The 27,300-nt window shown below is 45.9% G+C and overlaps 1 long non-coding RNA gene across 2 annotated transcripts; it reads left to right on the top strand.

The window, feature by feature from the left end:
- The first annotated feature begins 686 nt into the window (after positions 1 to 686).
- LOC128351143 (uncharacterized) lies at positions 687 to 26,423 on the top strand. 2 transcript variants are annotated; one of them, XR_008319604.1, is made up of 3 exons: positions 687 to 771; positions 21,247 to 21,351; positions 25,244 to 26,423. It is a non-coding gene; the product is annotated as an uncharacterized LOC128351143 (long non-coding RNA). The 2 variants fall into 2 exon arrangements; XR_008319605.1 differs by lacking the exon at positions 687 to 771 and adding an exon at positions 10,409 to 10,544.
- The last annotated feature ends 877 nt before the right edge of the window (positions 26,424 to 27,300 follow it).

The following is a 27,300-nucleotide window of genomic DNA, read 5'->3' as shown; positions in this document are numbered from 1 at the left end:
GCCATTAATGCTATCAAATTGTATTTCTTGCCAATAATTCCAACCTCAGTCAATTTCTTTTATTATGTTGTCTGCTCTGAGGTGAAAACATCCCCAATTTAATAGTAGATGAAAGTTTAATAAATGTTCTATTTACTTCTCCTTCGAAACCAGTAAAAAACAATTTAAATAAAGCTAGCTCTGATACCAGTCTAAGCAGCACTTTTGCTGGATGACTTTCCAGTTAAATAAAATTATCTCTTTCTTTTCTATTTGTTATGTTTTGTCCCTATCTTCTCTGAAGACAGTGGCTGACATCCTGACTAAATTTACTCAAGGGAGCCCTATAGAAATTAAAAGGACAAGTTAGGCATGCCAAAGTAATAATAAATAATAAATTGAATCAGGCGCGTAACAATGATAGGGCAAGGGGAGACAGTTGTCTGGGGGCCCCACTGCCTGGAGGGGCACCCCAGGGGCACCTCATGTGACTCCCCATTGCCCCCTGCCCAGCCCCATAGCCTCTCAGCCACTTGCCCTGTTCGCCGTCTCTCCTGCTTGTTCTGCTGGCCGGCAATCCAAGCAGCAGGCAAGCCGGAAAGAGCTCCTTTTCTCCCGCCTCTCAGCTGATCGGCGGGTGGGCGGGGCTTCCACGGAGGCCTCCGTGTAGGCCGCAGTGAAGCCTGAACTCGAGTAGGGCCCAAGCCAGCCCGGAAGGAGGAGGCAGCCAGAGTGCTCTCTGCAGCAGAAGACCCCTTGCTGCCCTGCTTAACCCAGACCAGCATTTGCCAGGTAGAGTGTGAACTCCTTTTTGTGGTTACCTTTCCCGCCCCCCCCCATATATAGGGATCTGCTTGCCATAGGGCTTGGATATGGGGGGGGGAGGGACCGAGAAGTCTCTGGATATTTATTTTGAAACAGCTTGGAAAATTTGCTGACTTAAAAAAAAACTATCTAAAAAGTCCTATAAGTGGCTTGTTTCATGGCAGAAAATTGCAAAAACTTCTGGAACAGTATTTTATTAATTTTATTTATTCATTCATTCATTTATAAATGCACTTATGTTCAAGTTGTTTTGCAACCCAGAAGGTCTGAGTGAGAACTGTGAAGCATGTGTGGTGCTTTTATTTTATTTTTCTTGTGTGTGAACTGCTCCCCAATAACTTGCAGGGACTTCAGGGTAAATCTGGCCCACCTGTGAATGCAGCACCTCCATTCCAGAGGAGATGTGTGTTCAAGGGCTTTAAAAGCCTCCTGTGAAAAACCTCCTGCAATCAAACTTGACTGAATTTGTTCAGAATTCTGAGAAAACAAACATAGGCTCACCCTGCATGGTTGAAAGTCTCCTTTGCTAATCTGCAGCGAGGGGCCCATTTTAATAATTCATCTTTCTAGTGTGTTCTAGGCATTAAAAGTAATACAAATGTATAGTACTCAATGTATATCACTATATATTGTGACGTGTGTGTGTGTATTCAGTGAAATGTATTTGCAGGCAGCATACTTATTTTGGAATATCAGACTTAAATCCTTGGGGGCCTGGGGTGTGCGGAGGCCCTGGACTTTGAGTGGGGGGGGGCCATTTTAAAATCTTGTCTCTGGGCCCACTCCAACCTTGCTACGCCCCTGAATTGAATACGTTTAGTCAGGATGTCAGCCACTGCCTGAATCCAAGCAATTGCTATTAGTTTGCCCCTGCCCACTTGGCTGTATAATTAATATGCAGCCTCCAGCCATATAGCAGTGCTTCCTAGAAAATAGACTCTCACATGATTGAAAACTACATCTGAAGGATACCTGAGCCAGGGGTCACAGAGTGGGAGTGTCAGGCCTTGACCTGGCTGCAAGGCAGGCTGTAGCTAGGAAGTTCTCTGTAGCTACAAAGTTCTGATTGTGAAGCAAGCACATGAGGGTCGAATGGGCCAGAGACAACATAAATGATTAACAGGCTGAGAAAGTACTGCATCAGATAAACAAGGAGGCAGAAGATGTGGTCAATGATGGTCAAGTATCAGTTTATGCCTGAGAGACAGGTGAAGCTGTTTTTCAATCGACTGATGTCGCTTAGACTGAAGAACAAAACCTAGAGCAATCATTATGAAGGGTCAGCCAGACTCCTATTGGTTCCTGAGATCACTGGAACTACAGAGATGCAGTGCCAGTTCCAGTTATGGTTGATACTGCAGTACAGCAGACATCAGGCTGATAATTCCCTTTGCATGGTTGCTGCTGTGCTGCACAAGGGGCGTAAGCCCTGTTTCCAGAGCCCATGGCTCAAGACCTCAAGAAGGGCTATGGAGATTAAGAATCTAAATTCAAAGCCTTGGCCATGGGTAGATAATATTTGTGACAATGCAGTGACCTCAATTTTTTCAGAATAATATTTAGCTCAACAAGCATGTCTGGACCAAAACCTCTCCCTGATATCTCATTTTGAAGCAGTGGCCAGGAGTGCTTTTTATCAGCTTCAGCTGATATGCCAGCTACATCCATTTCTCGAGACAAACTAACTTGAAACAGTGGTGTATGCATATGCTGGTTACATCCAGGCTTCAGTACTGCAATGTGCTCTACATTGGGCTGCCTTTGCATGTCGTTTGGAAACTGCAGCTGGTGCAGAATGCAGCCGCCAGGTTGGTCTCCAGGGCCATCTGTAGAGACCACATTACTCCTGTTTTAAGAAAACTGGTTGCTAATTAGTTTCTGGGGAAAATACAAAGTGCTGGTTATTACTTATAAGGCCCTGAACGTAGGTTATTTAAGAGAGCTTCTTCCTCTTCCTCTTCCTCTTCCTCTTCTTCCTCTATCCTGCCACCTATTAAGATCATTGAAGGAGGTCTGGTTGCATTGGCTTGCTTGATGGAGAACCAAAACTTGACCTTCTTTAGGGTTGCCCTGATGCTCTGGAACACACTCTCAAATGGAATCAAAATCTCCCAATCTCTGGTTTTGAAAATACACCTGTGTATTTTCATGCTATTTATTTATTTATTTATTTATTTATTTATTTATTTAGTTGATTGATTGATAGCCCCTCCAAAAATGGCTCAGGGCAGTTTACAAATGATGTTCTAAAGTTTTAATTCTGGTAATTCTAATCGGCTTCATATGATTTTTAAGTTTTAGTTGCAGTTTGTTTGTTTGTTTATTTATTTATTTAATATATTTTTATACTGCCCAAAATGCAAGTTCTCTGGGCAGTTTACAAGGGGGGGGGGGAACAACCAATATAAAGATTAACATATTTCAACAATTAAAAATTTAAAAGTTAAAACTATTAAAATACAAATAAACACACTTTTTAAAAACCTAATTAAAAACCTGGGTGAACAAATGCATTTTGACTGCCCTTTTAAAAGTTGTAAGAGATGGGGAGGCTCTTAGTTCAGCAGGAAGTGTGTTCCAAAGCCTCGGGGCAGCAATGGAGAAGGCTCGTCCCTGAGTTGCCACCATACAAGCTGGTGGCAACTGCAGACAAATCTCTCCAGATGATCTCAATGGGCGGCGCGGTTCATAGCAAAGAAGACCTCTTAAATACCCAGGGCCCAAGCTGTTTAGGCTTTATGAGTTATAACCAAAACGATGTACTCTGCCCAGAAACCTATTGGCAGCCATTGTAGATGTTTTAAGATAGGAGTGATATGGTCACTCCAAGATGACCCAGAGACCAACCTGGTTGCCACATTCCGGACTAACTGTAGTTTCCGGACTACGTACAAAGGCAGCCCCACATAGAGCGCATTGCAGTAATCCAGTCTGGAGGTGACCAGCAGATGTACTACTGTTCTGAGGTCATTTAGCTCAAGAAATGGACGCAGCTGGCGTATCAGCTGAAGCTGATAAAAGGCACCTCTGGCCACTGCCTAAACCTGGGACACCAGGGAGAGTTTTGTTTCCAGAAGCACCCCCAGACTGCGTACCTGTTCCTTCTGGGGAAGTGTGACCCCATCCAGAACAGGGAGACCAAAATCATCTGAGTTCCGACCCCCTTACAAGAAGTATCCTTAGCTGGATTCAGCTTGTTACTTCTCATCCAGCCCTTCACTTTCTCCAGGCAGGCATTTAGGGAGGTTATGCCTTCTCTTGATGATTGAGTGGATAAATAGATTTGAGTGTCATCAGCATACTGATAACACCCTGCACCATATCTCCTGATGATCTCTCCCAGCGGTTTCTTGTAGATGTTAAACAACATCAGAGACAATACAGAGCCCTGCGGGACACCATACCAGAGTTCAGTTTTTGAAGAACAATAGTCCCCGAGAGACACCATCTGGAATCTGCCCGAGAGGTAGTGCCTCCCACCCCCAACCCTCTCAACATGCTCCAGAAGGATACTATGGTCGATAGTATCGAAAGCCGCAGAGAGGTCCAAAAGGACCAACAGAGTCACACTTCCCCTGTCAATTCCCAATTGTAGATTTTTCATCAGGCCGGCCAAGGTAGTCTCCACCCCATAGCCCACCTGAAAGCTGGTCTGAAACGGGTCTAGATAATCAGTTTCATCCAAGACTGCCTGCTGTTGGGAGGCCACCACCCTCTCAATTACCTTGCCCAGCCACGGAAGGTTGGAGACAGGCCTGTGGTTGCTCAACTCTCAGGAATCCAGGGCAGGCTTCTTCAGAAGTGGTCTAATAATTGCCTCCTTAAGACAAAGAGACATCCTGCTCTCCCTCAGAGAAGCATTTATGATCTCTACCAGGTCTTCTACAACAATGTTCCTGCCAGATAGTATTAGTCAAGAGAACAGGTGGTAGGCTGCATCACTCCACATTGCGTTTAAATTGTAAATTGTCCTGATTTTATATGGTGTGTGTGTGGTGTGTGTGTGTGTGTGTGTGTGTGTGTGTGAATGTAACAGATAAATAAATATCACATACTAGCCCTGCTGTATCCCTCCAATAACACATTAGGAATTAACAAATTTCTGCACCCTGTTACAGCTTTGCATAATGGCATGGGGATGATATTTAGAAATGGTGGCTGGCTCCTTTGTGGTGATACTGTTGCACTGATGTGATGTCACAAAATAGCATGGTGGCGGCTGTGCTCTATCATGAATACAGAACGTATTTGTTAGTTGCATTTGTTAGTGTAGCAACTCACATGGCTCGGTATTTGATATACCAGCTTCCAAACTTTAATTGAATGGAAGGTGAACATCACATCAGCATCTTATGAGTTAACATTCTACCAGGAGTTGTGAAAATTTTAAGTAAAAAAAATCTTGCTATGGGAATTGGGAATATTTGCATCCTTTCACTTCTCTAATTGCTCCATGGCTCTTTGAAAATAATTGCCAGGACTCTACAGAAAAGACAGATCTGCTTATCTGAATATACAATGTTGAGTGAAATAAGCAATGTGGAGTCCTGATGATGACATCAAATGAGTGTTTCATCCATCATTAGGTGACACCCTCATAACTACTGCAGGGTGCAGCATACTTGTTTGCACAGTTTCCCATAGTTAGGCAAATGTAGGTGGTCAGTGAATACACAAAGTCTCATTTATTTCCAAAAATTTAAAATGGAAGGGAGCCATCTTGTATATTTTAAAATGTTTCATTCACTTGTAATTTGCATGTAGAAGCTTAGCTTTTCCTTTTGCACACTTGGACTGTAATACAAATATATTTTTGAATCAGTCTGATTGCCCAGAGAGATGAGTGTGCCACCTTGATCCAGCAAATGTTTCTATGGCCAGCATACTGTATAGTGAGCCACCAGTACAAGAAAGCGGCACACTTACGGGCTCCAAGCCATTCTGTAGCATGCTCCCACTGCTCTCAATGGCACAGCTACTCTGTGGCTATTAAGGTGTGTGTGATCACACTTGAGATGCTACTCCCTTCATTCCCAATGGAAGGAGATGATGCACTACCTAGCAGTCAATGAGCAGCCCCACCATCAGAAGTAACACAGGCGGGCTGCAGAGTGGCTTGGAAGCAATGAGCATGCCCCCCTCTTGAATTAGGAGCCCACTGTGCAGCCTTTGGAGTCAGGTGGTATATAAATAAAATGAAAAAATAATTAAATGTGCTCCCTGACATGCATGGAGATGCACATGACAATGCCCATCCACATCTCCTTCATGATACTCATCTGGGCTCCATTGACCAATTGTTGGTGCAGAAGGGTATGCACATTCTCAGCCTGAGCCCAAAATTTGCTTGCTTTTGCAAACTTAGCTTGCAAACAGTGTGTGGTGTAGATATGTAGATATCATGCATAGATATATAGATACCAGCACACAGTTTGTGTGTACAGAGAATCATACAGCTTTGTAATAACATTTATTTAAAGAAAAAGCAGCTTTGCTGCTCTTTGAAAATTCTTGTTTTTGTGTTTAAATGTTTATCACATAGTTGACAGCAAGAGGAAATCCAAAGACATGCACAGCACTGAATTTCCAGTAATCAACCAAATACAATGCTAAGCCAAAGACAACTTTGCTAAGCTATTCCAAGTAACCTGATAAGTCCCAATATAGAAACCATTCTAATTTACAGATTGTTTTTTTTTTTTACCCTAGCTAATCCGCTGAACATATCTTGTTGCAGCCAGGGGCGTAACAATGGGGGGGGGGGCAGGCAGGGCATGTGCCCTGGGCGCCACTCCGGTGGGTCATGTGGGGGGGCGCCAATAAGTGGCATGCCCCCCGACCCCCCCCCGATCGTGCAGTGGCTGGCGGGCGGCGGCGGGACTCGGGAGTGAGCGCAGCGGCGGTGGCTGGCGGGCGGGCGGCGGTGGGACTCGTGAGTAAGCGCGGCGGCGGTGGCTGGTGGGCGGCAGCGGATCCGCCGCCTCCCGCCAGCCACTGCCGCCGCTCTCACCCCCGAGTCCCGCCGCCGCCCGCCAGCCACTGCCGCGCTCACTCCCAAGTCCCGCCACCGCCCGCCAGCCACTGCTGCACTCACTCCCGAGTCCCGCCGCCGCCCGCCAGCCACCGCCGCCGCTCTCACTCCCGAGTCCCGCCGCCGCCCGCCAGCCACCACCACGCTCACTCCCGAGTCCCGCCGCCACCCGCCAGCCACCGCCGCCGCTCTCACTCCCGAGTCCCTCCGCCTCCCGCCAGCCACCGCCGCGCTCACTCCCAAGTCCCGCCACCGCCCGCCAGCCACCGCTGCACTCACTCCTGAGTCCCGCCGCCGCCCGCCAGCCACCACCGCGCTCACTCCCAAGTCCTGCCGCCGCCCGCCCGCCAGCCACCGCCGCCGCTCTCACTCCCGAGTCCCGCCGCCGCCCGCCAGCCACCACCGCCGCTCTCACTCCCGAGTCCCGCCGCCGCCCGCCAGCCACCGCCGCGCTCACTCCCAAGTCCCGCCGCCGCCCGCCAGCCACCGCCGCGCTCACTCCCGAGTCCCGCTGCAGCCCGCCAGCCGCCGCCGCTGCTCTCACTCCCGTCCCGCCGCCCGCCAGCCACCGCCGCCGCTCTCACTCCCAAGTCCCGCCGCCGCCCGCCAGCCACCGCCGCCGCTGCTCTCACTCCTGAGTCCCGCCGCTGCCTGCCAGCCACCGCCGCTCTCACTCCCGTCCCGCCGCCCGCCCGCCAGCCACCACTGCCGCTCTCACTCCCAAGTCCCTCCGCCGCCCGCCAGCCACCGCCGCGCTCACTCCCGAGTCCCGCTGTCGCCCGCCCGCCAGCCACCACCGCCGCTCTCACTCCCAAGTCCCGCCGCCGCCCGCCAGCCACCGCTGCGCTCACTCCCAAGTCCTGCCGCCTCCCACCAGCCACCGCCGCACTCACTGGGGGGCGCACACAGGTATGGGGGAGCGGGGGGCGCAATTTCAAAGCCAGAGCTTGCCCTGGGTGCTGTTTCCCCCCGCTACGCCACTGGTTGCAGCACAGTAAGTGATGCATATTGGAGCAAAAAACCCAGCTTCACATATACATGGATGGGGTCTGAGCTTTAGATGACTGAACAGGAGATAGATCTTGGGGTCTGGTGCACAGCTCGTTGAAAGTGTCAACTCAGTGCATGGAAGCTGTGAAAAAGGCAAATTCCATGCTAGGGATCACTAGGAATGGGGTTGAAAATAAAACTGCTAATTTTATAATGCCCTTAAGCAAATCTGTGGTGTGGCCACATTTGGAACACTGCATACAGTTATGGTGACCATACCTTAAGAAGGACTGGAAAAGGTGCAGAAGAGGGCAACCAAGTTGATTAGAGGCCTAGAGCACCATCCTTATGTGGCAAGGCTACAGCATCTGGGGCTTTTTAGTTTGGAAAGTGGCAACTATGGGGAGACATGATAGAGGTGTATAAAATTATGCATTGAGTAGGAAATTGGACAGAGAAATTTTTCTCCCTCTCTCACAACATTAGAACCAGGGTCATCCCATGTAACTGATGGCCAGGAAATTTAGGACCAACAAAAGGAAGTACTTACACAGTGCATAATTAATCTATGGAATTCTCTGCCATAGGATATGGTGATGGCCATTAGCTTGGATGGCTTTACAATGGGCTTGGACAAATTCATGGAGGTCATGTCTAGCAATGGCTACTAGTCTGGTGGCTATTTGCCACCCCCAGCCTATAAAATACCAGTTGTAGGAGAGCAACAGCAGGAGAGAGGACATGCCTTCATCTCTTGCCTGTGGGCTTCTGAGAGGTACCTGGTGAGCCACTGTGGGAAATGGGATGTTGGACTATATAGGCCTTGGAGATTCACAGCAGGGCTATTCTTATGTTCTGTGGATCTTCCTTATAAAGTGAGAGGAGAGACAATCAGCTTGATCCAATGCAAATTAAATACCCCAGTCCCCTTGGATGGGATCAACCTGCTTCAAGAATTAATCTCTCAATCCCTATTTATAAATTCATTCAAAGTCTGATATTCCAACTTTCCCCAATAACAGTAAAAAATTACTTGATTTTTTAAAAACAGTGCTCTAAAAATTGCAAGCTGTCGGCTACCCAGATGAATTCTCCCCATGTATTTGCAACATTGCCTCTTTCATATGGTGTTTTTCAACTCTAAATTACATGAACGGGGGGGGGGGGGGGGAATCCCCCCTGTAATTCAGTCAGAGAAATTTCCTAGCCAAAAATGAAAAGACAATTCACTTTTCAAGATATGATTCTTGAAATCAGCCATACTGGAAGGGCAGTATATAAATCTAATAAATAATAAATAAATAAACAACATGGAATAAAAACCTTGCCTCTAATTTACAAAAAAAGGAAGCTCATTTTCTGAGAAGGAAGATAAAGAGTATATGCTTGCAAGGATCTAAAGAACTGTTCAACTAGTTACATGAGACCAAGGAATAGTTGGATTCTGATTTATCTAAATGCATCTTCTATGCTCAATAGAATAGGGGTGTGCACAAATTGTTCAATTGTGAACCAGTCCGCCACGAACCGGGCCTGTTTGATGGTTCGATCATGAACTGGACTGGTCTCCAGAGCAGACCTGTGATCAAACCAAACAAACACACCCATTCAAACTGGTTAAGTGATTTGAGGGGCTATGCTAGTAAAGGGGAACTGGAGAGGATTCCCCTTTGCATGCAAAAGGAAATCTTTGTGTTAAAAAGCTTCTAAAGGGTAGCTGGGGTGGGGGTGGGGATGGAAGCAGCATGGTTCCAGAACTTACCTGGCCTCCACACATGTGTGGAGGTCATGCAAATGGAGGTCAGGTCAGCTTAGGAACTCCACCCCTACACAGGCAGGCTACGCTTGACTGGTAAGCACCTTACAATTACTTTTGAAGTTGTCCTCTCACTGCGCCCCCCCCGGCAGCTAGGGATGTGCACGGGACCACGGAGCTGCGGTCCGGCACTGGTGTGGTGGGCTCTTTAAGGGCGGGGGAGGGTGTACTTCCCCCCCGCCACGTTTCCCCCGCCTGCGCGTTCATTTCGAAAAGCTTTTGGGGCGGCAGGATACCTCCCTGCTGCCCCTTCCCCCAGTCGTCAGTAAAAGGCTTCAAAAAGCCTTTTGCACATGCGCATGTTGCGTGCGCATGTCACATCTCTGCGACGTGCATGCACACGTGACACAGAGACGTGACGTGCGTGCGCGATGTGTGCATGCGCAAAAGGCTTCTTGAAGCCCTTTGCCGACGACTGGGGGAAGGGGCGGCAGGGAGGTATCCTGCCGCCCCAAAAGCTTTTCGAAACCATCGTGCCGGTGGGGGAAACGCAGCAGGGGGGGTTAGTACACCCTCACCCGCCCTTAAAGACCCACACACACACCAGTGCCGGACCGCCGGACCACCCTCATGTCCGGACCGGTTCGGAGGCCTTCAGAATGGCCTCCGGACCGGTCTGGGCTCATCCCTACCGGCAGCCCCTTATAAGCCTTTTCAAGCCAAGATTCCCCTTTGCTTGCATAGCCCCCTCAAGCCCCTGAACTGGTTTGAACCGGCTCATACCGGTTCTAAAGAACGGAACAGCCAATTAGGCAGTTGGAAGCATTTCTCAGACCAACGGTTCAGTTCAAATTTGGTCCGAATTTGAACCAAACTGCTAAAATTGGTCTGTGCATACCCATACCACAGAAAGCTACTTTTAAAACTGAGGAGATTTTCAAACATCTGTAATACAGTTTTAAGGTAGGGATGTGCAAAAATTGATTTTTGCTATTTATTTATTTATTTACTAGTATATACTTATAATAACGGGCGCTAGCCCTTTTTTCCCCCCTTTAAGTGTTCTGCATCTCTTTTCCTATGTTTTTGTGTTTGTGTGCTTCCTTGGTGTTTTTTTTTTTATCCTGACTGTCTGTCTCTCTCTCTTTGTCTCTTTCTCTCTTTGTCTTTGTTTTCCTCTACCCTTCCCCCCCCCCTTTAAGTGTTCTTCATCTTTTCAGGTGCCCCACATATATATATTTGGATTTCCCTTATCTCATATATATATATATATATATATTTGGTTACACACTGTCAATCTGCCCTGAAAGATTGATGGCAGCAGACACTCACTGTCTCTCTCTCTCTCCTTTTTTCCCTTCCCTCTCTTGTCCCTGTTTTTTTGGTAAGTTTTAATGGTCAATTTTCTCAATGTGGAGGCTGTAGTCAACAAAGTCTGTTACTCTCCGATGAAGGGGTGACTGTTAGTCTGAACGGCTGCCGCGCGCTGCCATTATTTATTCAGCCTGTTTTCCCACTCTTGGCTGGTTGGGGGTGGGGGGTCAGTTTTCCAACTCATTGATTGGTTGTCCAGGGAGAGGGAGAAGGAATGGTGACTGCTTTCTGCTCCATGGGTTGGGCTGACAGGGGATTTGTGAAGTGCTTGTGAAACTGTTTGTGGGTTTTTTTTTTTTTTTTTGCCCCAGACACGTCTGGCCATGTTGGCAAAAATTGTCTGAATTGTCAATGCCGATTCCCTCTGTGACTGTTGCCGCCGCCAACCGTCCTCCCGACCTCCCAGCTGCCCGATTCTTCCATTCCTGCATATTCAGAGCAGGAGAGAGGAGCTCGCTAGCAGAGCTCCTCTCTCTGCAAAGCCTCTTCCCGAACTGGCGCTTTGGGCGCAAAGGACGCCTATTGCGTCCTTTGCGTCCATAGCGGCAGTATGGGCAGAGGCTTTGCACAGAGAGGAGCTCTGTTTGCGAGCTCCTCTCTCCTTCACTGTTTTTGGATTTATCCGGGTAAGGAGGACTCGGCCATCTTGGAGGGCGGGTGGGTGGTCGGCGGCGGCAGCCACAGCGGCAATTTCATGGGCCAATTTGGCCCTTGATCATTTGGGGGGGGAGCGGGAATGGAGCTATCAGGCAGCAAGGAGGGCGGGAGGACGGTCGGCGGTGGCGGGAATTTCACGGACCAATTTGGCCCTTAGTCATGTGGGTGGGGGAGTGGGAATGGAGGAATCGGGCAGCAAGAAGGGCGGAAGGACGGTCGGCGGCGGCAACAGTCACGGAGGGCATTGACAATTCAGACAATTTTGACCAACATTGCCACCCGTGTCTGGGTGGCCGTATCTTTTTCGGCAGTTCTGAGCATGCGCTCCGTGCATGCTCAGAACTGCCGAAAAAGACACGGGCAGCACGGCCGCACACTCTAGGGAATTAATATATAGGATTAGATTTATATACCGCCCTTCCAAAATGGCTCAGGGTGGTTCACAGCATGATAAAAACAATTAAAACAAATTAACAATTACAATCAAACTATTAAAACACAGTAGAACCAATAAAACTGCTAAAAGCCCTAAAAAAGTATAACATTAAAACTACACATTTAAAAAGCTGAAAAAGCTTGGGTGAAGAGGTGGGTCTTCAGATGTTTTTTTAGAATAGTCAGGGATGGGGAGGATTGCATCTCAGCAGGGAGTGCATTCCACAATCTCGGGGCAGCAATCGAGAAGACCTGTCTCCGTGTGGCCACCAGACGAGCTGGCGGTAACTGGAGATGGACCTCCTCCAGTGACATCAGTGGATGGTGAGGTACATAATGAAGAAGGCGTTCTCTTAAATACCCAGGGCCTAAGCCATTTGGGGCTTTATAACTAGCACTTTGTATTCTGCCTGGAAACCAATTGGCAACCAGTGTAGCTCCCTCAGCAAGGGAGTAATGTGGTCTCTCCGAGATGACCTGGAGACCAACCTGGCTGCTGCATTCTGAACCAACTGAAGTTTCCGGACTACGTACAAAGGTAGCCCCACACAGAGCGCATTACAGAAGTCCAGTCTGGAGGTTACCAACAAATGTACCACTGTTTTGAGGTCATTGATCTCAAGAAACGGGCGCAGCTGTCGTATCAGCTGGAGCCGATAGAAAGCACCTCTGGCCACCGCCTCAACCTGAGAAACCAGGGGGAGGTAATGATCCAGAAGTACACCCAGACTGCGGACCTGTTCCTTTTGGGGAAGTATGACCCTATCTAGAACAGGTAGATCAAAATCATCTCTGGAGTTCCAAACCCGCACAATAAGTACCTCCGTCTTATCTGGATTCAGCTTCAGTTTATTCTCCCTCATCCAGCCCATTACTGCCTCCAGGCAGGCATTCAGGGAAGATATGCCATCTCCTGAAGAAGTTGACATGGAGAAATAGATCTGGGTGTCATCAGCATACTGATAACACCCAGCTCCAAATCCCCTGATGATCTCTCCCAGCGGTTTCATATAGATGTTGAAAAGCATTGGAGAGAGTGCAGAGCCTTGAGGAACACCATACTTAAGCTCAGATTTTGAAGAGCAACAGTCTCCAATCGACACCATCTGGAATCTGTCCAAGAGGTAGGAGCGGAACCACTGTAAAACAGTGCCTCCCACCCCCAACCCCTTCAGACGTTCCAGAAGGATACTATGGTCGATAGTATCAAAAGCCACCGAGAGATCCAAGAGGACCAACAGAGTCACACTTCCTCTGTTAATTCCCAACTGGAGATCATCCATCAGGCCAACCAAGGCAGTCTCCACCCCATAGCCCACCCGGAAGCCAGTTTGAAATGGGTCTAGATAATCAGTTTCCTCCAAGACCACCTGGAGCTGAGAGGCCACAACCCTCTCAATTTCCTTGCCCATACACGGGAGGTTGGAGACAGGCCTATCGCTGCTCAACTCTGAGGGCTCTAATGTAGGCTTCTTTAAAAGAGGTCTAATGATCTTGCCTTCCCTCAGAGAAGCATTTATAATTTCCACCAGGCCTCCTACAACAGCTTCCCTGCTAGGTAGAACAAGCCATGTTGGACAAGGGTCAAGAGAACAAGTGGTAGGCCTCACCACTCCAAGCAGCTTGTCCACATCCTCAGGAGTCACAAACTGAAACCGAACCGCAAAAGAGGAGTTGTCGGACACCTCCAGTTCAGACATCAAATTAATTGTGGAGTCTCTGTCTAAGTTGGCCCGGATCCGAGAGATTTTATCTGCGAAAAATTCTTTAAACACGTCACAGATGGCTTCAAATTCTGGTTCGGGGTGGGGGGGCAGATACTAGTCCCTCACAACCCTGAACAGCTCTGCCAGATGAGAGTTCGCAGAAGCAATACAGGCTGAAAAGAACCGCTTCTTTGCCGCACGTATCGCCTGAGCATAGATCTTTAAGTGTGCTCTATGACATAATCTGTCGGCTTCAAGTCGAGTCCTTCTCCACTTGTGCTCCAGCCACCTACCTTGCTGCTTCAGCCCCCTTAGATCTTCCATATACCAAGGGGCCAGTTTTGAAGCTGGTCGGAGGGGACGCTTAGGAGCAATCGTGTCTAGTGCCCTGGTGAGCAAGTTGCTCCAATTCTCAACCAGGCCATCAACAGGATCACCAGCAGAGCCAACATTAAATCCCTCCAAGACTTCTTGGAATCCTACCGGATCCAATAACCTATTTGGGTGGACCATTCTAATAGGCCCCTCGCCCCTGCGGAGGTTGGAAGTGGCTGTAAGTCCGACCTTAACCAGATGGTGGTCTGTCCATGACAACGGGGAGATCGTAGGAGTCCCCACCCACGGAACACCACCCTGATCAGAGTAAAAGAGCAGATCAAGCATGTGACCTGCAATATGCGTCGGTCCAGAGACCACTTGGGATAGGCCCATGCTTGTCATGGCCGCTATGAACTCCTGAGCTGCCCCAGACAAATTGGTCCCGAAATGAACATTGAAGTCCCCCAGCACCAAAAGTCTGTGAGACTCCAATGCAAGCTCCACGACCAAGTCTGTGAGCTCAGTAAGGGAATCTGTTGGGCAGCGGGGTGATTGGTACAACAACAGGAGTCCCAATCTATCCCTGGTCCTCAAACTTAGGTACACACATTCAATATGGTCCGATACCCTAACAGGGAACCTGGTAAGGGAGATGTTATCCTTATAAACCACAGCCACTCCACCTCCCTGCCCACATCCCCTCACCCGCTCCTCTACAGAATATCCTGGAGAAAGAAGCTGGGACCAGACTGGGCCACTAGCCTCTCCTAACCAAGCCTTGGTAATACACACCAGGTCGGCCTCTTCATCCATAATCAAATCATGGATGAGTTCTGATTTATTTTGGACCGACCTGGCATTGCAGAGGAACAAGGTAAGGTTATGTGGGTTGTTGGCAGTGCTCCCCGAGGTCGAAGAGTTGGCAGGACAGCTGGAAGGGGAGACAGCTATTAGGTTTCTCACTACCCTTCCCCTGGAACGGCCTGCTGACCTGCCAACAATACTTCTTCTATTCCCCACCACCACTGGAATAGCTGCCCCACATTCAACGAAGGCACTCCCTGACCCCCATCTCCAGACAAACCCACACACATTGCAACTTCAACCCAATTCTAAAACAACTTAAAACTGATTACACAGAAGCCCCACTATTGAGTGCCCCCCCTACAAATAGTTGGATAAAATGTCCACCCCTTGCCTCTCCCCCGTAGTGGCTCCCACAAAGGAGCAACCCCCTTTGGTGTCACCCCTTTGGTGGTGACCCCGCCAGTGGCGGGCCTGCCACCACTGGCATTCTTCCTATATTGGCTGAGCAGCCAGCTCAGCAGGTGGAACCAGGAAAAAAACTGCCCAGTCACACTTGCAGCCCCAGTCCTGCAAAGCCTCTCCACAACCAGTCCTGGGGGAGGCAGATGGCAACCAGGGGGGCAGAGCAGAAGAGGCAGCCAGGCTGGCACCCCAGCCTATCACCCTGGGGTAGATGATGTTCTCCTCTCCAGCAAGCTTCTCACCCTGGGGTAGATGATGTTCTTCTCTTCAGCAGGCTTCTGCTGAAGCCTATTTAATTTGAGTTTGAATTGAATCAGCCTGATTCAATTTGAGTTCAAATCTTCTGCCCTTGAATCTGAGCCAGTTCAATTCAGATTTGATTTGATTTGAATTTCAATCTGGACAAATTTTTAAGGGCTGGGGGCACTGAAGTGGGTTGGTTGGCATGGTCCCATGGGTCCCCCTAAACCCAAAGGAATTGGGAAAAGGAATGGATTTTTAGGACTTCTTTTGTGTTGTGGATTTTCAGCTGTGAAACAACTTATTCATAGGGAATCCCTATGAAGAAATTATTTCACAATTTCCCCCCACAAATAAAAATTCCTAAAAAATAATTCCTGGCAGTGAAGGCAGAAGCTCAGAAGGGACAAAATAGAAGGTCAACTCCTCAAAACAATGCAAGCTCGAATTGAAGGTAATTCGATTTGACCTTGAATCTGGTAAGCATCCTCAAGAGTGATTCAAGTCAAAGTAGAATCACTCAAATTGTCCAGATCTAAGTCAAATCGATCCATCCACTAATCAATTCACAATCCCTATTAGAAGCCATTGATTGATTGATTGATTGATTGATTGATTGATTTTTTAAAAAAACTTTCCAGGATGATTGCAAATCTATGGGCAAAACTAAAATAAGTTCCTGGAATCAGAACATGATGTGTGCACTTTAGAATGGATATTTCCAAGAACTGGATTTCAATGAACTGTTACAACAGTCAGCTGTGATACAAGAGGGGCCATGATGTCTCTCTTAACTTGTTAGAAGAAAACATATGAGACATCAATCAGACATACATGACAAATAAAAAACTCTCCAGCATAGCTGCTTCTCTTAATGGTGAGAGCAAAATTCTTTGTTTCAGACTGCTGATCAGGTAATGTGTTCAATTCATAAGAACATAATAACAGCCCTGCTGGATCAGGCCCAAGGCCCATTTAGTCCAGCATCCTGTTTCACACAGTGGCCCACCAGTTGCCCCTGGAAGCCACAGGCAGGAGTTGAGGGCATGCCCTCTTTCCTGCTGTTACTCCCCCGCAACTGGTACTCGGAGGCATCCTGCCTTTGCAGCTGGAGGTGGCCTATAGCCCTCTGACTAGTAGCCGATGATAGACCTCTCCTCCATGAAGTTATCCAAATCCCTCTTAAAGCCATCCAGGTTGTTGGCTGTCACCACATCTCGTGGCAGAGAATTCCACAAGTTGATTATGCATTGTGTGAAAAAGTACTTCTGTTCGTTGGTCCTAGATTTCCTGGCAATCAATTTCATGGAATGACCCCTGGTTCTAGTGTTATGGCAGAGGGAGAAGAGTTTCTCTCTATCCACTTTCTCCACACCAAGCATGATTTTATAAACCTCTATCATGTCTCCCCACAGTCGTCTTTTTTCTAAACTAAAAAGCCCCAGGTGATGTAGTCTTGCCTCATAAGAAAGGTGCTCTAGGCCCCTGATCATCTTGGTTGCCCTCTTCTACACCTTTTCCAATTCTACAATATCCTTTTTCAGATATGGTGACCAGAATTGTATGGCCAGGTGTGGCTGCACCATAGTATTGTATAAGCCACAACACATGCCCCTTGCTTCACAGTTCTCATGCAGACCTTTTGGATCACAAATCAACTTAAGAATAGTGCTCTTGTTTTTTTAAAAAAATGTTTGTTTATTCAGTTGTTACAGTTCCATTTTCACTTAAATATCACAGGATTGACCCATTTCCTTGAAATAAAAAATACAGAATCCTGTCAGCTTGTGCTACAGTTTTAGCACTCTAAGCCCAGTCATTCCTGAAATGTAAAGTGTTGGGCAAAAGGGTGGGGCATGTAAACAGGAGAAGCATGTTGCACTTTTTTATGAAGGCAAAGGGCAGATTCCTTCACATGGTGGTGCAATGATGGTCCGGTGGGGGGGGGGGTAAGGGTTCAGTGCCAAAGTTTTTTGTAATTTTATGACATGAAATAAGCCATTTATATGATTTTTGAAGTTTTTTTTAGGTTCAAAAAATCATTAAAGATCAATCAATGGATTGACCAATCTGCTTCAAGATCAATAAACACTTCCTGCTAACCTGTCCTACACATGTTCCAAATTCCAGAATTATGGGAAATATAATTCTTGAAACATTTTTGAAATATAAAAGGGGAGTGAAAGGGGGCTGATATTTAAGACAATGGGCAGATTCCCCCACATGGGGGTGGAATGGTGGTCGGGAAGAGGGCTTCAATTCCTGAGGGTTTTGTTTTTTAAAAATTTTCTGCCATTAAACAAGCCACTTATAGGACTTTTTAAAAAATCATTAAAAATCATTAAAATCATTTTAAAAATCATTAAAAATCACTTTTTTAAAAAATCATCAAAAATCATCCAAAAAAATCATTAAAATCAATAGACTGACTCTTTGAAATGTTAGGCAGATCCATGCCTAACAGCTTCCCTGCATGCAAGCACCAGTGCAGCATTAATCTGGAACTCTTCAGAAAGACCGGTGCTACATTTGTACTTCTTCTGTAGCCGTGCTGCTTTGTTAGTCAAGATGACTCCTTTCAGGCTGCAGTCACAACAGTCAGGAAAGCATCCTTCCTTGAGAGCCACTTAGACATGAGGAAAGATTTACACATTTACCGCTCTGTCTCTTTTCCATTTGAGTTTGAACTTATTTCATGGGACTTTTGCCATCCCTACCATGTCTTTTACCCCACTGCACAACTTTTCAGACAATCTCACAGTCAGTAGTCATGAATAAATTCAGGGAGATGCTTCCATGCTTTTATTTTACCTTCTAAATCCTTGTTATGTCTGTTCTGCTTCACTAAATTATTTACGTCACCAATGATTAAATTTAAAAAATCCTTTTGCATGCACTGGAGTGTAGTAAATGATACACCATATAAAACAAAGCAAATCACTGTGATGGATTCAAGCTAAAAATAAGGTCTTCAGCTTTATTAGAAGAAAACTAAATACAACATTGAAATAATGGATCCTTATGATGCTTGTAAGCTTGTAAATTTGCGTCCATTGTTAATTATCACTTTGCTTTTCAAAAAAGAAAAAGAGTCCTTCAAAAAGCCCTTGTTTCTGTCCCTTTGTGATTTTTCACTTACATTTGCAAATTAACTGTTAAAATGCCTAGAGGAAGAAATCTTTGGAAATGCCGGAAATCTTTTAAAGCCAAAATGTAGACTACCATGAACAAAATTAATACATGCAGAAATAGAGCCCTTTCTCGTGATTGGAGAAAGGGCTCAGAGAGGGCGAGGGGAGGAAGCCTCAAAATGCTTACTTCCCCCGCTGACAATGCACTTCCTGTTGCTGTGTGGCCAGATCGGCCACCCTTATGATTGCTAGCTTCTGCCAGTAGCTCTGAGGGTTGGGATGCCGGGACGCATTGCCCCACCCATTATGGAAGTCCTATTATGCACTGTGTGAGTGCACAGTGAATTATAGGGATTCCCCTCCCCCCCCCGAAACTGGCAGGAGCCCCACAGACTGCAAGTCCTACCTGGGGCTGGCAGATGGGATTAACCTTGTTTAAGAGGGTGGCTCCAGAGTTGGGTTTGACACCGAGGAGCCTCCAGGATTGGGCATGATCCCAGCGGGCGGCGGCACACACATGCAGGCAAAATCAGTTTAGCCTGCACATGTGCATAGCTTCATATTCTAAATATTGTCTTGGATGCAAACTCAAAACTAGGTAATATCACACAACTAAAAACGGTTCTCAAAGTACTTCTTAGTACCATCCGTCCTTTCAGGCCCCAGATTTAGTTCTGCCTCAGCTGGTAGTGGCAGGCTCTCTGTTGACAGAGTCATTGAGAGAGAGAGAATTCCAGAAAGTGCAGTGGGATTGAGGTGAACATGTCATCTTGAACCCTCATTGTGTTGGCAGCCTTGGGTTAGGTTGGGTAAGAAACAACTCACTGCCAAAACTGGAGCAGAGAAGCTGCCATACTGGATGGCGCCACATGGTTCCCCTGCAGAAACATTCTTTCTTTCATGTGGGCTTATCTTTGGGTTCCACCATCATGTTGAGGTCTAGTTCCAGGAATGAGAGCTTAGACAGTTGCCTTCCTGATACTTCACATAGGCACAATCGCATAAGAAGTGCAAGCTTCTCCTTGTTTTTCAATCACTGTAACTGACAGTAACATCTTAAAGAGGCTTATGGAGGCAATTCTAGCCAAGCAGTGGATCCAGGGGCCACTGAGGAATGTTAAGGGTGGACAGGGCCACTACCCAAACAGGTGTAGATCAGCCCCTCTTCCACTGGGCTCCATGGGAGGGAGGCTGGCATTGTAGCCTCCCCTGGGATGAGGTTTGTAAACTAACACGTAGGCATCTTGTTAAAATCTCTGCTTGACATTATTGCTACAAAAGGATTTTTATAGTCACAGAGTGCTTCAGGATGCCTTTGATTTCTGCTTTGTTCCAATGAAAATATGTTTTTATTAGCCATGTGTACCCTTCTAAGTGGGGAATATTGAGTTTTGATATGGCCCAGGTAGGAGTGGCACCTGAGATAATCCTGCAAACTGCAGCACTCTCTCTCTCTCTCTCTCTCTCTCATCATTATTATTAATTATTTATTTGATTCTATACCACCCTTCCAAAAATGGCTCAGGGCGGTTTACACAGAGAAATAATAAATAAATAAGGTGGATCCCTGTCCCCAAAGGGCTCACAATCTAAAAGGAACATAAGATAGACACCAGCAACAGTCACTGGAGGTACTGTGCTGGGGGTGAATAGGGCTATCTATCTAGCTAACATATTTTTATACCACCCAAAACTTACATCTCTGGGCAGTTTACAATAAAAACAGAAAAGTTAAAACATTAGTTAAAACAGTTAAATGACAACAAAGAAATTAAAACATTGGTTAAAATAAATGACATCAAAAAGTTAAAAACATTACAATTTAAAACCTTAAAGCAATATTTTATAACAATGTTAAAACTATTAAAACAGTATTTAATTAAAAGCCCGGGTGAAGACATGTGTCTTTAAAGATTTTTCAAAAATTGTCAGACATAGGGAGGCTCTTATTTCAGCAGAGAGCATGTTCCAAAGCATTGGGGTAGCAACGGAGAAGGCCCGTCCCCGAGTAGCCACCAGACGAGCCGGTTGCAACTGCAGACAGACCTCCCTTGATGATCTCAATAGGTGGAGGAGCTAATGGTGAAGAAGATGTTCTGTTAAATACCCAGGGCCCAAGCCATTTAGGGCTTTATAGGTTATAACCCGCACCTTGTATTTTGCCTGGAAACTTATTGGCAGCCAGTGTAGCTCTTTCAATAAAGGAGTAATATAGTCTCTCCAAGATGATCTGGAGACCAACCTGGCAGCCGCATTCTGAACCAGCTGTAGTTTCCGGACTACATACAAAGGCAGCCCCACATAGAGTGCATTACAGTAATCCAGTCTGGGGGTTACCAGCATATGTACCACTGTCCTGAGGTTGTTTATCTCAAGAAATGGACGTCAAGAAATGGACGCAGCTGGCGTATCAGCTGAAGCTGATGAAAGGCACCTTTGGCCACCGCCTCAACTTGAGACATCAGGGAGAGGCTACATGTATTGCCTGAGCATAGATCTTCAAATGTACTCTATGTTTCTCCACTTGCTCTCCAGCTGTCTACATTGTCACTTCAGCCCCGTTGTTCTTCCATATACCAAGGGGCCAATTTTGCAGTGCGTTGGAGAGGATGCTTAGGAGCAATCGTGTCTACTGCCCTGGTGAGTTTGCTGTTCCAGTTCCCCATCAGATCATCAACTGCATCGCCGGCAGAGGCAACACTAAATCCCTCCAAGGCTTCTTGGAATCCTATTAGATCCAATAACCTTCTCAGGCAGACCATCCTAATAGGCCCTTCAGCCCTGCCAAGGTGGGAAGTGATTGTAAGTCCAACCCTAACCAGATGGTGGTCCGTCCATGACAATGGGGAAATCTCAGGAGTCCCCACTCACGGAACACCACCCTGATCAGAGTGAAAGACCAAATCAAGTGTGTGACCAGCAATGTGCATCAGTTCCAAGACCACTTTAGATAGGCCCATAGTCATCATGGCCGTTATGAACCCCTGAGCCACCCCAGACAAATTGGTCCCAAAATGAACATTGAAGTCCCCCAGCACCACAAGCCTGGGGGACTCCAATACCAAACCCAAGACCAAGTCTGTCAGCTCAGTTAGGGATTCCGTTGAGCAGCAGGGCGATCGATACACCAAACAAAGTCCCAGTCTATCCCTGGTCCCCAAACTTAGGAACACACATTCGATATGGTCCTTATCTTACCTGTGAGTTCTCCCTCTGAAATTATTTCAGGTGCTACTCTCCCTCCCCTAAAACTGAACAGAAAGAAAGAATTATTTTATTTCTGTTTTGCCCAATCAAGAAGATAAAGTACAGTGATATTGTTTCCTTCACATTGTCATATCTTATTTCATAGCTGGGACTTGCAATGGGGTTGAGCCATTTTTCAGGAGAGATCAGAGTGATGCATTCCTGTGCTACATCTAAAGTTCTTACACTTTAAGACCCATTTATTAAAGACAGAGAGGGGAGATTTTACCCTTGCCAGAACAATTCACTACCAGCTTTATTGAGCCTGGGGGGAAAATGCCATTGCTATTTACTCAATTATCTGTGGAGAAGACCTCAGTGTTTGATATTATGTATAATAGTAGATATTAACCCTGTTTTGCTAATAAGCATTTCAAGGCTGCATCATTTCAAGTGGGTTGTTAGAAAGTTCCAGTTGACAATTGGGACTAAATAACAAAGAAGCAAATCTAATAAGCAAAGCAAAAGAGAAGCTTTTATTGCAGAAAACTGCTATGTAAAAGAGTAGAACACAGCACTTTAAATGCTTGGTACACAGCAAAGACTGTATGGAACTGCAGGGTGTCTCACTAGACTTCCCAAATGTTGTTAATGATGTCAAAGCCAAAGAATGCTTGAAATATTTTCTTCTTCTCCACTGTGTCCTGAGACACACTTGCTTCCTTCAGATCTTCCTGATTTTTGTTCAGGTCTGTCTGATAAAATGCATGCCTCTCTTTGATAAAACTTAAGAATAGTTGATTTTCAGGGGTGCTGATTTTCACTGGTAATGTATACTTGGTGATTAAAAAAACCCAAATCAAACTTCTATTCAAAGGTAACCCAAATTATGTGACAGGAATTCTGCTACCTGTATAATTGATTTACATTAAAACAGTCTATTTATGCTGCTTCTGTTATTCAAGGGGAGGGCCAAAGAACAGAAGCAACATTTTTTTACCCTTAGACTCCTTACTTAGCATCTCTTTTTGGCTTCTGAGATTTCACCAGGCATCTTTGCAAAAATGATGGCTAGACATTTCCTTTTATAAATTATCCTCATGCTGAAATTTTCAGGAAGCTTATTTTTGCAAACAATACCGCCGCCACCACCCCCCCCACCCCCGCCAATAGGTTTTCTGTGATTCCACAGAATCATTGCAGCAAAGATATAGCCTTGCCCTGCATACAGCTAACTGAGATTGTTGAAAAATCATTTCTCCAGTACATCAATCAATTGTATTACAGCCGTTGGCCAGCCAAATCCAGTACATGAATATTTAACTTGGAGCACCATTCTGGACATCCAAAATGTGGGTGTCTGGCATTTGTCAGATGTGCTGGGAAAGCAAATGCTCACTCCACTAACCTCATTTAATGGAGGGTGGGATTTAGCAGGGCTAGCAGCCGTGAGCCATGCAGCTCCTGGTGTTACACATGGCCACACAAAACTGGGCCGGGCTCCCTCAGCCTGTTTTTGAGTGGTTGTGAGAATAGCCTCATGATCTCATAGTGTATAAAGTAGGTATCTGGCTTTGCAGAACTGCACTGAACAAAAGCCTATAATCGGAAAGGTTTAGGATGATAACAGATTGCCTACTTGAAACTGATGCAAGCATTAATGGAGCCGAACTCCATCTTACAGTACCCTGTACAGCACAGATCAGCATTTAGCACTGTTCTAACCCGGAGCCTATTATAAATCTAAGGGCTGTAGACTAAAGACCTGACCCAGTCAGGTTCTGCAAGGAGTGCCTCTCCTCATGAGGAGAAAAGAGGAAGCTGATGCCAACCTTCCTGCCACCCCGCTCCCTATACCACTTTCAAAGCTGGCAAGGGTCAGTTTTAAAAGGGGGTGGGCCCCCATGAAGGGCACAAAGCAAGGCAGCATTTGATGCCTTGCCTCAGGTTCTGTAATACCTTGGGCTGTACACGGCACATGTACATTTCATTGTGTGAATGACTACACCTGCGTACATTTTTAAAGCGAACCTTGCCCCCTCAAATGTAGGATACCAATAGGAAGTGTACTAGTGTACATGCATTGATCATAAGGTGGGAATAACTGCACGTGTGTGTGCATACATTATACACAGATTGTAGATGTGCTGAACATAATGCGTGCAGATTGTCAATGTGCTCTTGACAATGAAGTAATTTAAACAATATTATATCAGACATTCAGTTGGTGTTTGCAATTTAATAGCAATAGTTTGGTTTAAGAAAGGCACAATTGGACTCTTAATGGTTCAAGGATGTTTAATCTGACCAGTTGCCAGAGAGCTTTCTGATACTCTTAGGTATGTGTTGCATTTATTCAGTTTGTGCATTCATGAATCATCATCAGCACTATTTATATCACCCACCCATGAATCCTAACATTATTCCTCCAGTTGCCAAAGTCATAAATTGTTCTTACATATCTCCTGCTGACATCTCGGTTGGAGCTGAGGACTCTTGATGATCTGATGAATGCCTTAGCAGATTTGAAAACTGCAGGTGCATACTCAACTCTGCCATAAGTAGATGAAAAATTGCCCATATACTATATTTTGAGCTTTAAAAAGTGTATCAAATAATGTTGCTCTTTTATCTTAAAAGTAATACATTTGGAAGCCCTTATGGTATTTTATATAAATTACTAAACGTTTCAATTTTCCCAGTTATGAGTTGCTTTAAGCAGCCCATTCAAATGATTATGTTTACTTACACAGTGAGAAATGACATCATTTAAAGGTAATCAAAGTAAGCATTAGACAGAGATGTGGTATGTCTGGCTAAGGCGTGTCTGCCAAACCTGGCACTGTGAAATTGAGGATGAGATAAAGGGGAAAAGAAAGGCCTGTAGCCAACAAAAGAAAATATCTAGTTCAAGACTTGCCTTACAGGTGGCAAGCTGGGTGGTCACCCAGGTCACCTACCTGAAGGGGGCACTGAGCTGTGCTTGCACAAGCCATACAACTTTGCAACACTGATAAGCTCGCCTCGGGGGAAAGCAGGAACCAAAGGTCCTCCTTGCCCAGGGTGCTATTTATCCAAGGCCCAGTCCAGCTCTAGATATTCAGATCAGCAAGCAAGTCTAATTCAGACCTATCCTAACTATCAGGGAGCATTACCTCCTAGAGTGCTAGTAAGGAGAATTCTTCTGTGTTATGATGCTGAAGTCCCATTGTGCCTTGATTTGCACACACAGACCAAGAAAAGAGAGCTTCTGCATGTTGATAACAGAATTTGTGCATATATTCTCATGCATTTTAAACCAACTGTTAAACCCTTTTTCTTTCTTTCTACATAAATATACCAACAGCATCGCAGCAGGAGAGGAACAGCAACAATAATGAAGAAAAGACACAAGACATACACAAAAAATACCTTTTTTAAACTTTGCTCCAGCACGTCAGCATGGAAATAGAAATAAGCATTTTAATTACAAAAATTTAAAGGCCCTCACTTCTTCCTGGTGAACTTCTGCAAAATAGCAAATATATACATATACACACACATAGAAATAACCATTATTGTGTCTTCTGGCAGCTTTTAATTTAATTTTATTTTTCTGGTCCCCCAGAAAGTGAAATATGTTCTTTCTGTATTTTTTAAATCTTTCTTAAGAGTACATCAGTAGTTCAGCAAGAATGTAAATCAATTTTAAAGGCAAATATGTATATAATACTCATTTAGCTTTTCTGTAGAAGTATATTAGTACTCTAGCAGGGAGGTTGGAAATGGTTAAAGTACTTTTAGAATTGTTTGTTTTTAAAAAATACACGTTCCCATTTCTAGGGAAGCCAAAATCCCTCAGAGTGTATATTTATAAATATTCCTGTATGTATTTGATTTTGCCTTTCTGCAAGAAAACTCAAATATGGACTTTTTAAAAAACCGCTAAAATGTTTTTAAAGACATTGGCCACCATTGCAACTAACACTGAACACACTGAAAAATGTTTTGTGCATGCAACAGGGGAGGGGCAACATTTGCCAGTCTCCCCTTTCCTTTTGGAGCTCATAGTCCAACCTCAAAATATCTCCCTGAAGGTCCTGCAACTTGCAGAAATGTATTTGTGAAAGGCACAGTGGGCGGCAGAGGGAAAGAGAGATCAGGAAAAATTGCCCCTCCCCCCTTACACATTCACATTTTAGCAGCCACTTTTCCTTGTACAAACCAGATTCAGAGGTATAGCTAGGGGAGAGGGGGCCCGTGTTCACCCCTCCCCCTGACAGCCCCTTGGAATGAGGGAGATAATGGAGAAAATAGGGAGGGGTGGTACTGAGGGGCCCTCAGGAGCTGGTGGGGCCCGGGTTCTTTGAACCCATCCGCTCAATTATAGCTACACCCCTGCCCAGATTTAGCTAAATGTAATGACTTTTTGTTTCCTTCCTGTCTGAAACCATTCATCATTATCCATCAATCAACCTTATTTCAGTCAGCGACGCGCGTCATCCAAATGCAGCAAGTTACAATACAATAAAAGCATGCAATCATTATCCAGGCAATCCTTATTTAGCCTTAATTAAATCATCGCATCTTTTACCTATTGCAGCACACAATTTTGCAGCCTTATATGTAACTCCTGGATTTTTGTCAGAAAAAAAGATTGGTTAGATAGAATTCACCCGAACGTCCTTGAAAACTTGCTAATAAGGGGGAAATTAAAAACCATCTAAGGTCATTATAAAACAGGCAGTAAAATATCATATGCCCTATCAACTGGAACTCCACTGCACCACATGGACAGACACAATCTTTATATGGAACTTGTTTCATTCAAGCCTCTAGGACCTTTGAGGGAAGAATATCAAACCCTTGCCATTGTAAAAGCTCTGCGAAGACTAGGAATTGTGAGGGAAGTAAAGTATGTTGCTGGTTCCATGTTATGTCCCTGTTTCCAAATCATAATGTGGTTGGGTGCCAAGGCTAAATCATTCTGCCTGTTTATATCTAGAATTTGTTGCTTAACAAATGCCTTAGCTCACTTCTACCTCAACTCTGGTAAAGAATCTAATGAAATCCCAAACCGTAACAGTTTCAAGTGCAAAGTTTGCTTCCATGCATAGGTGGGACTGGGGGGGCAGGCAGGGCACGTGCCCTAGGTGCCACTGAGGTGGGGACACCATGCCAGTTCCTGCCACCCCCACCCCATTGCCCACCTGCCCAGCCCCAGGGCCCCTCAGCCACTTGCCTCCAGCTCTGGCTGATCCGCAAGGCCTAGGATCGGCAAAGCCTGCAAACTGCAGAGCTCGTCTCTCCCCGCCTCTCAGCTGATCGGCGGGTGGGCGGGGCTCCCAGAGAGGCCTCGGAGTAGGCCTCCCTGAAGCCTGTACTCAGCAGGCCAAGCAAGCCAGGAAGGAGGAAGCAGGCAGA

The sequence above is a fragment of the Hemicordylus capensis genome, chromosome 3 (genome assembly GCF_027244095.1).
Source record: "Hemicordylus capensis ecotype Gifberg chromosome 3, rHemCap1.1.pri, whole genome shotgun sequence".
NCBI lineage: Eukaryota > Metazoa > Chordata > Lepidosauria > Squamata > Cordylidae > Hemicordylus > Hemicordylus capensis.
This window is presented reverse-complemented; position numbering and strand designations above follow the sequence as displayed.